Here is an 18,252-nt window from a genome sequence, read left to right as displayed (position 1 = left end):
CATGCTCCACTTCTTGCCCTCCTCCTCCACTTCTCTCTCTCCTCCACTTCTCTCACTCCTCTGCCACCTCTATCTCTCCTCCTCCATTTCTCGCTCTCTCCTCCACTTCTCACCCTCCTCTTCCACTTCTCTTCTCTCCTCCACTTTTCTCTCTCCTCCTTCACTTCTCTCTCTCCCCTCCACTACTCTCTCTCTCCTCCTTCACTTCTCTCTCTCCTCCTCCACTTCTCTCTCTTCTCCTCGACTTCTCTCTCTCCTCCTCCTCCTCTTCTCACTCTCCTCCTCCGCATCTCTCTCTCCTCCTCCACATCTCTCTCTCCTCCTCCACTTCTCTCTCTCCTCCTCCACTTTAAGTACTTAAAACAGTATTCAACAAATTCCAAGAAAATCATATTCCACTATAAAACAAGGACAAACTAAATGCTAATGAGACACCATGAAAAGATAAAGATATTAATGAGAAATTGAGGGTGAGGAAAGAGCCATACACTAAGTAGAGGGACAGTAGGGGAGCGCATGACAAAGGAGAATATGCAGAGATTAGGAGAGAAGTCAAAAAAAAATTAAGATGGCAAAGAGGAACTATAAAATTAAATTATCAAGGAACATAAAATAAAATAGTAAAATATTCTACAGGCACATGAACAAAAAACAGAATGTTGGGATGGGAATAAGTTCATTAAGGGACGGTCAGGATAAAATCACAGGAAGCGATAGCAAAATGGCAGAAATATTAATCAATTACTTTGCCTCAGTATTTAACAGAGAGTCAGATCAGGTGGACATGACATCAGAAGATGAGATTAGAAATGATATAACTGCATTTAAAATAAAAAGTGGAGAAATATTAAATAAACTAAGCAAAGTCAAAGAGGATAAAAACCCTGGTCAAAAAGGATTACCTCCGCGCATTTTAAAAGAATCTAGGAAAGAGATAGCAGAGACATTACTGCACATATTTAATAATTCGTTAGAAAATGCTGTAGTGCCAGAGGACTGGTGGATAGCTAAGGAAATACTGATATTTATGAAGGGTGATAGAACATGTCCAGGGAATTTTAGATCAGTCAGCTTAACACCAGTGGTAGGAAAAATAATGACATTCTTACTAAAGGAGAAAATAGAAAATAGAAGAACATCTAGAAACCAAAAATATAACAATTAATTCTTTGAAGCGGTAACAGAGAGAGTAGACAAGGGTAATGCAGTAGATGTAATTTTATCTAGATTTCCAAATGCCCTTCGATAAGGTACCACATAATAGACTAATTAATAAGGTCAGAGCATGTGGAGTAAGGGAACAAGTAGCAGAATGGATAGCTAGCTTCCTGAAAGACAGAAAGCAGAGAGTAGGGGAAAGGCTAGCTATTCAGCATGGCAGAAAGTGGAAAATGGGATTCCAAAAGGATCAGTGCTGGGACCAATGTTGTTCACAATATATATTAACAATTTAGACTTCGGAATCAAAAACACAAGTTCTAAATTTGCAGCTGACACCAAATTGGTGGGATGGTGGGGGATAATCAATACTGAGGAGGACTGCAACACATTAAAGAAGACATTAATAAACTTGCAGAATGGGAATATAATTGGCAAAAGAATTTCAACGCAGATAAATGTGAGGTAGTACATTTTGGTAAGTAAAATAAGGAGGTCACATGTTACTTGGAAAATAAGAATCTAAATGGGATAGAGGAGCAAAGGGATCTGGGAGTACAAATACACAAATCACTAAAAGTAGCGATACAGGTTAGCAAGGTCATAAAAAAGCAAACTAAGCACTCGGGTTTATTTCTAGAGGGACTGAATTGAAAAGTAGAGAAGTTATGCTAAATCTGTATTGAACCTTGGTTACAGCATGGAAGTAGGCCATTCGGCCTGTCGAGCCTGTATCGAACCTTCATTAGACCACAGTTGGAGTACTGCGTACAATTCTGGTCACCATATTATAAAAGGATATAGAGGCACTGGAGAGGGTGCAAAACAGATTTACAAGAATGATACCAGAATTGCGAGGTTATGCCTATCAGGGAAGGATGAACAGGCTGGGTCTCTTTTCTCTTGAAAAGAGAAGGCTGAGGGGTGACCTAATAGAGGCCTTTAAAATTATGAAAGGTATTGCTAGAATGGATACAGAGGATGTTTCCATTTGTGGGGAAGAGCAAAACTAGAGGCCATCAATATGATATTCACCAAGAAATCAAATAGGGAATTCAGAAGAAACTGCTTTACCCAGAATGTGGTGAGAATGTGGAACTCACTACCACAGGGAGTAGTTGAGTCGAATAGCATAGATGCATTTAAGGGCAGGCTAGATAAACATATGAGGGAGCAGGGAATAGAAGGTTCTGCTGATAGAGTTAGATGATTAAAGACAGGAGGAGGATCGAATGGAGCATAAACATTGCCATGGAGCAGTTGGGCCGAATGGCCTGTTTCTGTGCTGTATTTTCACTCACTGTTTTCCCTTCCCTTAGCTTACTCTTCTGTTTTTACCTCTCTGTGCTGTGCTGTTTGTTTCTCCAACTGGAGGAGAAGCATGGCACCAGCCTCAGGACAAAGCCGAGCGAGCGATTTGGAAGCTGCAGATTCGGACACCGACGGAAATTCAGGTTAGAGGCAGAAACGTTGGTCGCCACTGCACCAGGGGCTTGATGGTGGAGAGGATGCTGTGCGGGTGGAGTCTTATAGATTCTTGGTTGCTGGTTTTCCGTAGTTTCTTGGGATAGGGATGCAGAGAAATAAGGAAGAATAGAGAAAGAAAGAACTGGCATTTTTAAAGCACATTGCATGACCTCAGGACGTCCCAAAATGCTTCACAGCCAATGAAGTACTTTTGAAGTGTAGTCACTGTTGTAATCTCGGGAAATATGGCAGCCAATTTGTGCACAGCAAGGTCCCACAAATACCAATTTGTTAATGACCAGAAAGTTAATTTTTTGTTGATGTTGGTTGAGGGATAAGTATTTGGCAGGGCACAGGGAGAACTCCCCTGCTCTTCTTCGAAATTGTGCCATGGGATCTTGAGTTTATGGAATCACCTGAGAGGCCAGAGGGGCAACATTCCCTCTAAGCGGCGCAGCTGTGCGGCTCTCTGCCGGTCCTGTGCAGCTCGGGACGGCTTTATCAATGTTAAATTTCGCGCCTGTACGAAACTGTGAATGGGCCGCACAGCCCCTTAAAGAGGCCGTGCAGCCAAAAAAAAACTTAGGGGGAACATTACAGACGGGGGCCTCGGTTTTACACGCATCCAAAAGACGGCACCTCTGACAGTGCCGCACTCCCTCACTACTGCACTGAAGTGTCAGCCTAGATTAGGTGTTCAAGCCTCTGGAGTGGGGCATGGACCCGCAACTTCCTGACTCTGAGGCGAGCGTGCTACCCACTGAGCCATGGCTGACGCCTTGAAAGAGACGATCTGCTGGTGGGGATGAAACAGAGAGTGAGAGTGGCACAGGCTTTCTGTGAGATCACAGCAGGTTTACATTCGCCATCCACTCCCAGCAGGACTGCTCTCCCTTTCGGGTCGGAATCAGCGATTTCCGTTTTGAGGAGCTGGGGGGCGGGGGAGAGTAGTGGTAGGTGAATGTGTTCCCACTAAGGAAGCCTGCTGCCCTATCCGTCTGTTACATTCCCTTTCTGATAATTAAAAAAAATTCCGGAACTGCTCCTAGTGCCATTTAAAGTTGAGAAGCAGGTTTAATTCAGTCTGCGATCTAGCGAAGGAGGAGAGGGGCTTGAATATGCTACAGCACCTATCAAAAACACTGGACAGGTTAATACAAATATCTCCACTATTAGTGCAGCCGAATTAATAACAGAGCCCAGTTTACAAGTACACAGGATTAATGTACAAGACATACACGAGTCAATTGCCAGCTTTTAATCTATAAGCCCCATAACTCAGGTTGCCTCTGTCACAGAATATTCACATTTATTTCAGTCAAATTGGAAATACAAACGAAGCCAGTAATCAAACGCCAGTAATGGACTGGAAGCTGCAGCTTCAGTCACCCTGCCTTACGCCACTGCCATTCTCTCACCCTCTTCGAAATGGTCACAAACGTTCCCAGCCGTCATTTTGAAACCATGTCCCCTGATTTATCTGCACTTTCCCTCAAACTCGCTGAGGGTGTTTCTTCGCAGCCTCATTGTTATTCAACACCGGTGATCAAACCTATTCAACTGGTAGAGGAGAAATGTTTCTTTGCAGTGTTAAAATAAAACAGTAGTGACATTTTCCCCGTAATATGTGAACTGGCAGTGCGATGGCTGCTGCCAAATGAAGTGAGTCACTGTGATAACACCACGGTCAAAATGCCTCTCAGGATGTAGCTAAAGCCGCAAGTCCGAATAAAGACAATCCCAGTCTCCTTCACTCAGCGTTCCCTTTAGAAAAGGTGAAGCCCAAATCGCGATTCCAATTGAGTCAGCTGTTGGTTCGTAATTCCCATGCAAAAAGTGAAACTGGAGGAGAAAGGGTTAACCACACACTGATGCTAACTAGCGCCCCGCCTGAGCAGTGACTGGTTCATCCCTTGTATTCCTTAAGCATTTCATTAAAAGGAGATTCCTGCTTCTTTCATTCCTTGAATGGCCACCAGGGGATGAAATGAAAGGATTGAAGATCTCGGTACGAATGTAGTTCCTGTCAGACCTCGACTGGGCTCAATCCTCCTCTCCTCTGCACATGATACTGGGGCTGCAGTGTGCAAGCAGCCTTCAGCAGAGGAATTGTGCTGCGTTGATTTATCTGATCCACAGCTAAAGAGGGGACCTTTTTTGGGGGATTATTTCAGCAAGACCACCAACCGTTGGTTGGGGGGGGTGGGGGAACAGAAAGACAGCGTGGATTGTCTCTCAACTGGAACAGAGGGGTAAGTTACATTATAGCTGCTACAGGGGGATTAACTGGAGAGGCTGAACAAGGTTTCTCCAGCTTTCGGTGTGTCTCAGGTCTGAATAACAGAGATTAAGAGTAAGACTTACAGCTGCAGAAACTGTTTTAAACCAGCTTATTCCAGGTTTTGTTTCAAGTCTGAATAATGTGGAGAAGGTATTAATGCTGTTGTAACAGAAGGCAGGTTACTGTACCTTCCTCCGTAACTAGGGCTAACGAACTGATGTCTCACTGTGACATAAATTGTAGAAACCAGTGATTATTGTGCCTGACAACTCAAAATGAGCCTGCATTCAGTAAAGACTGTGTGCTCATTATTGACTTGAAGTTAAGTCTCTGTTATTGCAGCAACAAGACTTGAGAAACTGTGTTGTTTTGGTACATCTGTTTGAGTTGCAACATAACACCAGTAGCAGGTCTGTTTAGTTAAAAAAAAGCATCTCTGGGCTTTGTTTAAATGACATTTTTGCAACAATTTGCACCATTTACTCCGGCCACCTCAACGCTTCCCGCCTGCTACTTTCCGCGGTTACCTTACTCTGAAAGCCCACTGTCAGACAGCCAGCTCAGTTCTGCGTCTGTTTTCCAGGGGCTCTGGCGAGGCAAGTTAGCGGCACAACTCCGGCACTGACGGGACTTCACGTTGCAAACAGAAGGTTGTCGCATGTAATTCCACTAGTTAGCTGACCATTCTGACAAATTCTGTTTAGTATGCAGGCGAGTGTCAGAGAGAAAGATGTATGGCTTTTAAATTGAGGCTGTATATGGCCATGAAACAGGCGGTTAGTGATGTGATTGCAATGTGCTGTCCTGGGCTCTGACAGCATTTAGAAACGCCAATTCCTCACCAGCAAAATAATCAACAAATTGATGAGAAATTATGATTTTTTTAAAATTCCCTACAGTACAGCACTGTAATTAAAAAACTAAATATGACCTAAGGGATGCAGAAACATGCATGATTGATAAGTGAGCCTCAGTTCAGCTTCCTAATTGATAACTGTCAGCAACAAAACCAGATTTTTATTCCCTTGCATTTTAATTAGTTCTTGAGCTCTTCATTTTTTTTTTACATAAATGCAGTGAGAGGCTCCTTAGAATTATGATGCACGCTCTTCCCTTTTACCTGCATGATATATCCATGCAAACACATAAAACTTGGGTTACCTGGCAATTTTTTGTTTTTATCTTCACCGTTTATTACTAGACTGGGAGAGATGGATGCTGCAGGACTCTGTCTGTCGGCAAGGGGATGAAGTCAGGCTGAGCAAGGGGGCTTCCTTCTGATCCAGTCAGAATGCCTCCGCAAGTAACCTGGCTCAAATCATTCCTGTTCACATAGTCTGAAAAATAAATGCTTTTCTTAATGGCTTTTTGATGAAAACACGTAGCTGAGTATGACAGTTATTTGTAAATTAGTTTCCTAGCATCATCTGCGTGAAAGGATGCTCCAATTTTTATTTAAATAGTTCCTTTAAAAAAATACTGTTATAAAGGGATTAATTTTGCTGTTTTCTTCTTGAGCTCTATTGTAAGATTCAACATTTAATTTAGCAATTGTAATTTTGCTGCTGTCCGGAGATATTTTGTGTACTCGGGACTTTCACTCGTTGGAAAGAGGCTTTGTTGTTTAAAGCTGAAAAGTTGCCGAATCCTCAGAGAAGATATCTCGGCTCCTCGGTGAAGAGACGGTACCTCAGCTCCACAGTGAATAGATGATACCTCGGCTCCTCGGTGAAGAGACGATACCTCGGCTCCTCGGTGAAGAGACGGTACTTTGGCTGCTCGGTGAAGAGACGTTACTTTGGCTCTTCGGTGAAGAGACGTTACCTCGACTCATCGGTGAAGAGACGATACATCGGCTCCTCGGGGAAGAGACGGTACCTCGGCTCCTCGGCGAAGAGACGGTAACCTCGGCTCCTCGGCAAAGAGACGGTACCTCGGCTCCTTGGGGAAGAGACGGTACCTCGGCTCCTTGGTGAAGAGAAAGTACCTCGGCTCCTCGGTGAATAGATGATACCTCGGCCCCTCGGCGAAGAGACGGTACCTCGGCTCCTCGGTAAAGAGACAGTACCCCGGCTCCTCGGTGAAGAGACGATACCTCGGCTCCTTGGTGAAGAGACGATACCTCGGCTCCTTGGTGAAGAGACGGTACCTCGGCTCCTCGGTGAAGAGGCAATACCGCGGCTCCTCAGTGAAGAGATGGTACCTCGGTTCCTCAGTGATGAGACGTTACCTCGGCTCCTCGGTGAAGGGACAGTAGCTCGGCTCCTTGGTGAAGGGACGATACCACGGCTCCTCGGTGAAGAGACGGTACCTCGGCTCCTCGGTGAAGAGAGGGTACCTCGGCTCCTCAGTGAAGAGAGGGTACCTCGGCTCCTCGGTGAAGAGAGGGTACCTCGGCTCCTCGGTGAAGTGAGGGTACCTCGGCTCCACGGTGAAGAGATGGTACCTTGGCTCCTCGGTGAAGAGAGGGTACCTCGGCTCCTCGGTGAAGAGATGGTGCCTCGGCTCCTCGGGGAAGAGACGTTACCTCGGCTCCTCGGTGAAGAGACGGTACCTCGGCTCCTCAGTGAAGAGGCGATACCTCGGCTCCTCGGTGAAGAAATGGTACCTCGGCTCCTCGGTGAAGAGACGTTACCTCGGCTCCTCGGTGAAGAGACGTTACCTCGGCTCCTCGGTGAAGAGACGGTAGCTCGGCTCCTCGGTGAAGAGACGGTACCTCGGCTCCTCGGTGAAGAGACGGTACCTTGGCTCCTCGGTGAAGAGATGGTACCTCGGTTCCTCGGTGAAGAGGCGATACCTCGGCTCCTCGGTGAAGAGACGGTACCTCGGCTCCTCGGTGAAGAGACGGTACCTCGGCTCCTCGGTGAAGAGATGGTACCTCGGCTCCTCGGTGAAGAGATGGTACCTCGGCTCCTCGGTGAAGAGGCGATACCTCGGCTCCTCGGTGAAGAGACAGTACCTCGGCTCCTCGGTGAAGAGACAGTAGCTCGGCTCCTTGGTGAAGGGACGATACCTCGGCTCCACGGTGAAGAGACTGTAGATCGGCTCCTTGGTGAAGGGACGATACCTCGGCTCCTCGGTGAAGAGACAGTACCTCGGCTCCTCCGTGAAGAGACGGTACCTTGGCTCCTCCGTGAAGAGACGGTATCTCGGCTCCTCGGTGAAGAGACGGTACCTCGGCTCCTCGGTGAAGAGGCAATACCTCGGCTCCTCGGTGAAGAGATGGCACCTCGGCTCCTCGGTGAAGAAATGGTACCTCGGCTCCTCGGGGAAGAGATGGTACCTTGGCTCCTCGGCGAAGAGATGGTACCTTGGCTCCTCGGCAAAGAGACGTTACCTCGGCTCCTCGGTGAAGAGACGGTACCTCTGCTCCTCGGTGAAGAGACTTTACCTCGGCTCCTCGGTGAAGAGACGGAACCTCGGCTCCTCGGCAAAGAGACGTTACCTCGGCTCCTCAGTGAAGAGACAGTATCTCGGCTCCTCGGCGAAGAGATGGTACCTTGGCTCCTCTGTCAGCTGCACTGCCAGTTCACACTCCCAATCGAGAGAACCAAGTTTAAAACCCTCGCTGGCACTTTTGTTTCTCCCGAGAGGGAAAGTTGGCCAGTTTCTTTTTGGAAGGCGGGGAAGGGAAACAAAAAATGCCTGGCTAATGTTTTTTTGGGAAGGGAAGGCAGGGGACGGAGGCCCATTGCTCTATTGTTCAATGTATCTTCATGTATGTCAAAGCAATTGGAACTGGTGATACATCCGTTTGGGAGCGTGCAGGCTGGACTCTACCAAGTCCTCAACCATAGAAAGCACAAGTGGGAGCAGTGGTACAGAAACTAGAGGAATAGTTACTAAAGGTGAAGTAAAAAGTTGTGACCTCCCTTGAGTGATACAATGGAATCCTCTTGCAGAGAGTGGTTAAGTGTCCTTGATGCTGGGAATTGACTGAAAAAATGGTGCCAACAGTTTGCTGGAATGACTAGAAAAAGCAGTAAAATCAAACTCACTTACAGTAAGCAGTAAAGACAGCGACGGTTTGCATTATTATTGATGTTAATTCTTAGACCCAAATATAAAGAAGCAGGCGGGCCATTTACCTCTAGGGGTTGTGAGTCTGACCTGAAAGTGACTGTATACTTTTGCAAAAATAATTGCCGTGCTAAAGCATTGCCCGCTTCCTACAGCTGAGCTGGAATGAATGCTTTTAATCGTTCGTCTGCTGACAAGTCTAGGGAAACGACAATCTCTTTGGGCCAGCTGTTCTTTCAGCATGTATATTGTGACACTGAAACAAACTATAATAAATAGTAATAAAACCTGCTCAAATGCCAGAAGTTGCTTTAATACTATCATATACATCTTATACAGTGAGATAAAGGCAAACAATTTTACATGAAAATAGCACATTCTGTATACTTTAATCCTGCTTGCACTACATTCCTTTATTCCCTCATCTTCCCCACTCTCTCCATGTTTTATTATTTTTACTTCTCTTTTTTAACAATCTAACCAAACCTATTCCGTATGTTCCAACTGCTGAAAATATTTTAATGCCACCTTTTTAAAAGTCTGTTTCCTTCGCCTGCACGGCCCCCACTGCCCATACTGGAATGAGCTAAGAGCAACTTCTACTTGATTAGATAAAACCTGGTCTCGACTAAACTCACCAGCAGCGCAGTCACCGCTAACCACAACCCTCCAGCAAACCCGGCAGTGCTTAGACCTTTTATAATTTGAGACACAGCTTTCCATTAATCGACGGGATTTATTTATCCCATTAAAATAGTACTCAAACTTTCACTGTAAATGGGCATTGATTTCATTACAACAGAAGTATGTTCTCCTTTCACTACCTGTAAGTTTCCCCTTTGGGCGCAATTGGTGATCCGGGCGCTAATTTGCGCTCAAAATTGCACTAGTTCTGAGAAGTGTTTTTTTTTCCTCAAGGTTCTGCTCAAACTCATTTGCATATCTGTGCAAAAGTAAAATCTGCCATGAAACAGTGCAGTCGGGCAGCGTTTCAGAACATAATTTTTTTTTACAATTTGCTTTAAAAACATTCCTTGATATATTTAAGGGTGGTAACTTAAAAGTATATCGGTGATCCTTCATCGTCGCTGGGTCAAAATCCTGGAACTCCCTACCTAACAGCACTGTGGGAGTACCTTCACCACACGGACTGCAGCAGATCAAGAATGCGGCTCACCACCACCTTCTCAAGGGATGGGCAATAATTGCTGGCCTTGCCAGCGAAGCCCACATCCCATAAACAAATTTAAAAAAACTTGGTTCAGTTTCATTAATACAGCTGAAAATGGGTTTATCACAAAAAATAAGCATTTTTGAATCAGTGTCCAGTCCACCACCTGTGAGTAACCCGATTTTAAATAACTGAAAATGACTTTAAGAAACTACACAGAACCATTTACTAGTTACATTGGTGTACAGTTTCTTAGTAAATTAAAAAAAAATACTCAATAGCTTTTAAAATGGGCCTATTAGTGTCATTGCACCTAAAAAAATCAGCTTAATATTAAGAGTCCCCTCGAAGGCTCGCAAATGGGCGCAACTAACGGAAACTCACCATGGTGATTAATTCGATCTGGGGGCGTGGCCAGTTTTGTGGGCAGGGCTGGCTTCTAGCGCCATGTTTTTTAAATTAGTGTAAAAGATCGCGGAAACTCGATGTGCGCTGAATGTAATTTGCGCTTAAAATTTCTCGACCTTTTTTCACTGTGACTTTTACTTCACTGTATCCACACTCACAATAAGTAGGTGGCCGTTATTCTAGGCTCAAAGAGACTGGTGAAATAGTTCTTGTCATCAGTGATTTGTCCCATTGTTCAGCTTCATGCTCCCCTCCCAATTTAAATTGTTTCTGTCAGCACGAAAGGAACTGTTTGCTAAAGCAGAAGGTTTGTAATAAAAGGCGAGTCTGTTGCAATCTATTTTTACAGATGTCAACCCTTTCTTTAAGTTAGATGATTAAACCTCTCTCTGCTGAATAAAACGGTACACGGGGCTGGTACAATAACCTTCGACACAGAGCAGCATGTTGAGGGTTAATAGAGGGGACTTTGCTATTTCCTCGGGTTATGTTTAGCCAATAGAAGGTGGTCTTACTCCAGAATTAAAGCCCTGGCTGGTACTTGAGTTACAACTTGTTCTGGTGTCATTGTGTCGGGTACCTGGTCAAATGTAGGGCTGGGGTCACACATTGTGTGTTCTGCCTCCAGGCGACTGTGGCATCAGCGTAGTGAGATGATGTTAACCCCACCACCAACTACTTACAGAGATAGTCCAGGGCCCCAAACACCCCTTCCAGGTGAAACAGCGATTTACTTGTACTTCTTGCAATCTAGTATACTGTATTCGCTGCTCACGATGTGGTCTCCTCTCCACTGGGGAGACCAAACGCAGTTTGGGTGATCGCTTTGTAGAACACCTCCGTTCAGTCTGTAAGGGTGACCCCGAGCTTCCGGTCGCCTGTCAGTTCAATTCACCACTCCACTCCCACTCAGACCTCACCGTCCGTGGCCTCTTGCATTGTTCCACGAAAGCTCAGCGTAAGCTCGAGGAACAGCACCTCATCTTCCGATTAGGCACTTTACAGCCTTCCGGACTCAATATCGAGTTCAACAATTTCAGATCATAACCTTGGTTCCTATTATATTTTTAAATATTTTTTATCCACACTTTTGGTTTGTGCCTTTTCCTTTTGTTTCTCTCCCACATGGCAGCTGTCTTTCATCCTGCCAGCGCATTTCACACTTCATCTAGCGCCATCCTTTGTCTCTTTACCTGTCCTATTACCATCTCGTCTTGCCTTGAATATCTCTTAATGTCTCTTCACCTCTTACAGACCTTCCCTTTTGTTCTTTCATCCCCTCCCCCATTTCCCAGCCCCCAAACTTGCTTTTTAATCTGTTTCATTTCCTGCTTTTTTCTCAGTTCTGAAGAAGGGTTTCGACCTGAAATGTTAACTCTGTTTCTCTCTCCATGGATGTTGCCTGGCCTGCTGAGTTTTTCCAGCGTTTTCTGTTGTTATTTCAGTTATTCTGGGTACCTAGACAACCGGCTATGTGCTGGGCATTGGTACCATAAACAGTGCAGACATCATACGAAATTGAAGGGTAGGAAAAAACCAGCTGGTCCATCAATTCTGGCCCACAGTATGTTGGCCGGGGCATCATGACTAGGTACTTCTTCCATCCCCCCCATCTCTGCAGCCATGCAATCTTCTTGGAGAGGAAGAAACATCGGACTGTAGCTCATTAACAGCCAGAGACAGCAATGCTGGAGCTAATCAGCAACAAGCTCCTAGCTCTGTTTACATTTATCCCTGACTAAAGGGGCATATATGATTAATATTGATAGACCTAGGCAATGGATGAACACAGTTGATATCGGTTATACCGCGAGTTATACATAAAACAAATTGGTATGTTTTGGTGGGCATTCTGGAAAGAGAAGGGGCTTATATATGATTTCTGTTCATGATGCATTGTGTCTGAGTCATGGTACATAAGAAAGCCTTACAGTGAAATCAATGTAATAATGACCAGTGTGAAATATGACTGAGCCAATTATTTTATTTTTTGCCTTTGAAGTTTTCCTTCCTCCCTGTTGATGGTACTGACATTCACTGGTGTACGGTTCCACAGGCATTGGCAGCACTGCAGTACCTCAGCCCAGTGGTCAACCTTCAGCTGTAAACTTAGAGGGGGAAAAATTCAGTTGGTAGCGCCTCCCGTTAGCGCCTTAAGAGGGCACTAAGTGGGGTGCAAACCAACTAGCGCCCGGGCGCCGCACTGCCCACACCTCCCGCAAAATTCAGCGGGAGGTCAGTGGTGGCGCTAGCCAGTAGCGCCATGCAACGCTGCGCCGCTGGCGATGACGTCATTGGTGTGCGCAGAACTCCGCTCACGCCCCGGCCACGATCTTCGGGAGCGCCCCCTGATTTAACACTGGACGCTATGTCCGACGGGGTCAGGGGGGCGTACCTGCGGCCGGGGAGGTGCGGGGCGACCATTTTTGTTGCTGGCCAGCTGCCAGCACCTGCCTGCGCTCCTGTCCCCGGCCTCCTGAACCACCCCCCGCCTCCCCCCCCCCCGACGCAGAGTGCCGGCTGCGCTCCAAGAGCCCGGCACTTCTCTTGGGTGCCGGGCTCTTTTGCCTGCACTCCCGATCCCCGGGGGCCCAGCTGGGCCCCGGGTCGCGCTACACAAGGCCCCTCCCCTTTAAGAAGGGGTTGAAGGCCTGCAATACCGCGGCGCAATGTGCCACAGCGTGTGGCGCTGCAGCACGTAACGCCACGATATTCACTCGCAGTGCCCCAAAAGGGGGGCGGGGCGCTTCCAGTAGCGCCCCGCTTCCCTCTTGGGGCACAACCACTCAATTTCCGGTGCGGGGGGCACTAATTTTTCCGGGGCGCTACTTTTAGCGCCCTGCTGAAGTTAGCGCCTCAATTGGGGCGCTACTCAATTTTTAGCCCAGAATGTCAGTGAAGCTATTCAATCATGGAGGACATACAGTCGAGTCTGGTCCCGTTCTCCTCTGACATTCAGGCGTTTTTCTCAGCCGGGAGCTGCTGGCCAGTGATTAACAGTAGGGGGCCCTGGCTTGTTGTACCCTTTCCCTCGCCTCAGAGTCACTGCAGCCCAATTGTAGCCCGTCTGAAACCAGCTAACATGATGAGTGTCCGTCCCCTTAAAAATGTATTGTTAGTATTTGTGGGGGAGACCAAAACTAGGGGCCATCAATATAAGATAGTCACCAATAAATCCAACAGGGAATTCAGAAGAAACTTCTTTACCCAGAGAGTGGTTAGAATGTGGAACTACCCCAGGGAATAGTTGAGGCGAACAGCATAGATGCATTTAAGGGGAAGCTAGATAAGTATATGAGGGAGAAAGGAATAGAAGGATATGCAGATAGGGTGAGATGAAGGTGGGAGGAGGCTTGTGAGGAGCATAAACACCAGCACAGACCAGTTGGGCCGAATGGCCTGTTCCTGTGGTGTAAAATCCGGTGTTATTCTGTGCAGTTTGTTTATTAATGCACTAAATACCATCTCCAAAATGCCTTGCAGATGCAAACATGGCTCTTTTCACCTGCCCTGTAATAATCCGAGCTTTTGCTAGGTGAAACTCAGCAGTGATCTGCTGTGAAAACAAAAAACCCAAACCTTTCCATCCTGATACAGAAATGCTCTCTGTTCCATTTATTTCTTGTTATTATATTAATCAGTAAAGTGTCGAAAGTTGGAAAGTGGTAATAGAAAAATAGAATTTCCCATTTTACTGAAGGTGCACACAGCATGATGTGCTCAGAGTGTTGATTCTTCCGTCTCGTGTTCAGTGCAGTGGATAAACCCAACTTTAAAATGACTTCAGGGCTGTAATCGAGACTTGGAGTTCACAAGGCATTGTAAACCATGACGGCACAGCTCAAAGCACTTTACTAAAGTCAGCAGAAATCTTAATGCTTCTATTTTAGACGTTAAATCACTTCTCTTTATCTTATTATGTCCAATGCACACTTAGTATTCTTGGGACATTTCTGACCATATCTGTGTGTCCTATGAATATTTCTTGCACCAGCAACAGATTTTTTTCTTTCAGTTTGTCCTCTCCCTTCCCTGAAGGCGCGGACTCTGGCTGGGGTATGAAGGTTGGCAATTCTTTCATGTGTAAGCCTAGACAGAGAGCGTCAACAGGCTATTCAACTGGAAAAGTATCACAGCTGAGTACCAGTCCTGTCCCCAACAACAACATTTTGGATTTATACACCTCCTGTGTTTTCAGATGATGTCGCTGAGGGGCAACATGTAAATGAGAAATAGGAGGAGGCCAAGGATATATCCTTGGGGGACTCCAGAGGTAACGGTGCAGAAGCGGGAAGAGAAGCCACTGTAGGAGATTCTTTGGCTATGACAGGCTAGATAGAAATTGAACAAGGTGAGGGCAGTCCCACCCAGCTGGACAACAAAGGAGAGGCACTGGTGGAGGATGGTGTGTGCCAACCATGTCAAAGGCTGCAAACAGGACAAGGAGGGATAGTTTACCACAGTCACAGTCACATAGGATGTAATTTGTAACTTTCATAAAGGCCGTTTCAGTGCTGTGGCAGGGGCGGAAACCTGATTGGAGAGGTTCAAACAAGGAGTTGTGGAAGAGATGGACACGGGTTTACGAGGCGACAACACATTCAATGACTTCTGAGAGGAAAGGGAGGATGGAGATAGGGCGGTAATTTGCAAGAACAGAGGGGTCAAGGATGGGTTTTTTGAGGAGGGGGTGATGACGGCAGATTTGAAAGGGAGGGGGACAGTACCAGAGCAGAGGTTAACAATATCAGCTAGCATGGGACCAGGAAGGGAAGTTGGGTGTTAACAGTTTAGTGGGGATTGGGGTCGAGGGAGTAGGAAGCGGGTCACATGGACACAATGAGATCATCTACACATCACACATACTTTGCAGCAGAAGGTCACTGGACCGTGATAGGGAGCAGGAGCGGCTCTACTATCGAAGAGTGCTGAGGCCAATCTCATCGCTGCCAACTGACGACCCCTTGCTGAATTCAACTAACTCAGAATGGACTAGGGATCGAATCAGGAACTTTTGGCAATCTGTATAGCTCAATACTATGCCCAGCAGCACTTTCACCAAGCTAGTCACTGATTTTAGTTTAGCATGTCCTGCTGCTCTCCATCATAGAAAGCAAGGGGTCACCTTTACCTTTGTTGAGATACAACTTTTATTTTGACCCACTGAGGGTGTCTGCAGCAGACTGACAGCTGCCAGTCACACTGCACACCATCTGAAAAGGGGATTAAAAGATCTGCGACTGCATTACTAGAGGTTTACACTGAAATAATTACAGGGAAACGGACGGCCCATCCAGCATGTATTAGAATGTCACAACAAGCAATGATAACGGAGAGATACTGTATTACTTGTGAGATTGACAAACTCCTTCATACCTAAAGAGGATTAATGGAAAGAAAGACCCTGGCATTGGCCCCCACCGAGTACAGAGTCATTTTAATTTAAACGAGATTGATCGAAAGGAATGACAACCTGAATAACCCCAAACACAGCTGTGCTCCAATTCTGCATGAGTTCTGTGACAATATATCCAACAGCATGGTGACTTTATCGTAGATATTAACCATTTTTTTTCACTCAATGCAATTTTCTGAAACCTTCATTCTCACACCCTCCCCAGGAGGGCTGCATCATTGCTTGTCATTGTTTCAGCCAAAGGGAGGAGGGCACACGAGCAGGAGCAAGAAGATAAAGAGCAGTGTTCAGAACAGTCGAAGCAAAATAGTAAAGTCACTGTTAATGGTTGAAATGAGTAATTACAATGAAAGCAATAATCACTGGCGCGTTTCAGAATCTAGCCCTAGAAGTTCAAACTCCGAGTATGTTAAAGATTTTTAAGTCACAGTTCTAAAACGCAATTTACTCAGATCCACTTAATCAATAATTGAACGTGAATTCGTCAGAAATGAACAGTTCCAAAATTGTAAGTCAGATCTGTTTGAGCTCATCTACCAAGCCTGGCTGTAATGAGAATCCAAGAAAAGAAGTCCAGGTTATTGCTGAAGGGGCACTAGATGGCGTAGCTGGTTAAGGCACCAGTCTCAGAGGCAGTGCCCATCACCTCCAGGAACTCTGGACCAATTTAGCTCGGGCCAGTAAGGAAGAACCTTTTCTCTGGCATCGAATCACAGGCTCAGCCAGTTTTAGAAGCTCGAATGCAGTCTTTAGTGGCTGTGATCCCATTCAGTGAAGTGGTGCTGAATTTTACGGCAAATTCACCAGGGCTACCAGCAGAGGCTTAGATGGGATTCTTTAAAGTTCAGCCCATGACTTAAAAGGGAAACATTTCTGAATTGCCCAATGAGGATATGCCAGCTTTTATGATGCGTCCTACCCAAAACATTAGTCTATTTGCCCCTGAGTAAAACCAATCACTTTAGGGGCAGGTTAACATTCACTCCAGAGCAAAGTAATTTGAAGTTACATAGGATTACAGAGGATTACATAGGATCTACAGCACAGAAACAGGCCATTTGGCCCAACCAGTCCATACTGGCGTTTATGCTCCACTCGAGCCTCCTCCCGTCTTTCCTCATCTAACTCTATCAGCATAACCCTCTATTCCCTTCTCCCTCATATGCTTATCTAACCGTTCCTTAAATGCATCTATATCATTCGTCTCAACTAGTCCCTGTGATAGCGAGTTCCACATTCTCACCACTCTCTGGGTAAAGAAGTTTCTTCTGAATTACATATTTGATTTCTTGGTGACTATCTTATATTGATGGCCTCTAGTATTACTCTTCCCCACAAGTGGAAACACTCTGTATCCATTCTATCAAAACCTTTCATAATTTTAAAGACCTCTATTAGGTCATCCCTCAGCCTTTTCTTTTCAAGAGAAAATGAGACCCAGCCTGTTCATCATTTCCTGATAGGTGCACCCTCTCCAGTGCCTCTATATACTTTGTATAATATGGCGACCAGAATTGTACGGAGTACTCCGAGTGTGGTCTAACCAAGGTTGGATACAAGTTTAGCATAACTTCCCTACTTTTCAATTCAATCCCTCTAGAAATAAACCCTAGTGCTTGATTTGCCTTTTTTATGGCCTTGTTAACCTGTGTCGATACCTTTAGTGATTTATCTATTTGTACTCCGAGATCCCTTTGCTTCTCTATCCCATTTAGGTTTGTCTTTCCAGTAATATGTGACCTCCCTATTTCTCTCACCAAAATGTAATACCACACATTTATCTGTGCTGAAATTCATTTACCAATTATATGCCCATTCTGCAAGTTTATTAATGTCTTCTTGTAATTTGTTGCAGTCCTCCTCAATATTGACTATGCACCCCCCCCCCAGTTTGGTGTCATCCTTAAATTTAAAAATTGAGTTTTTGATTCCAAAGTCTAAATTGTTAATATAAATTATGAACAACAGTGATCCCAGCACTGATCCTTGTGGAACACCGCTTCCCACCTTCTGCCACTGTGAATAGCTACCCTTTACTCCTACTCTCTGCTTTCTGTCTTGAAGCCAGCCAGCAATCCATTCTGCTACTTGTCCCCTGACTCTGCATTCTCTGACCTTGTTCATCAGTCTATTATGGGGTACCTTATCGAAGGCCTTTTGAAAATCTAGATAAATTACATCTTTTGCATTACCCTTGTCTACTCCCTGTTTGCCGCTTCAAAAAATTCAATGCGGTTGATCAAGCAAGACTTTCCCTTTTGAAATCCATGCTGACTATTCATTATTATATTTTTGGTTTCTAGATGTTCTTCTATTTTCTCCTTTAGTAGG

This window comes from Somniosus microcephalus, chromosome 13 (genome assembly GCF_052327205.1).
Source record: "Somniosus microcephalus isolate GS21.2 chromosome 13, FLI_Smic_1.0, whole genome shotgun sequence".
NCBI lineage: Eukaryota > Metazoa > Chordata > Chondrichthyes > Squaliformes > Somniosidae > Somniosus > Somniosus microcephalus.
This window is presented reverse-complemented; position numbering follows the sequence as displayed.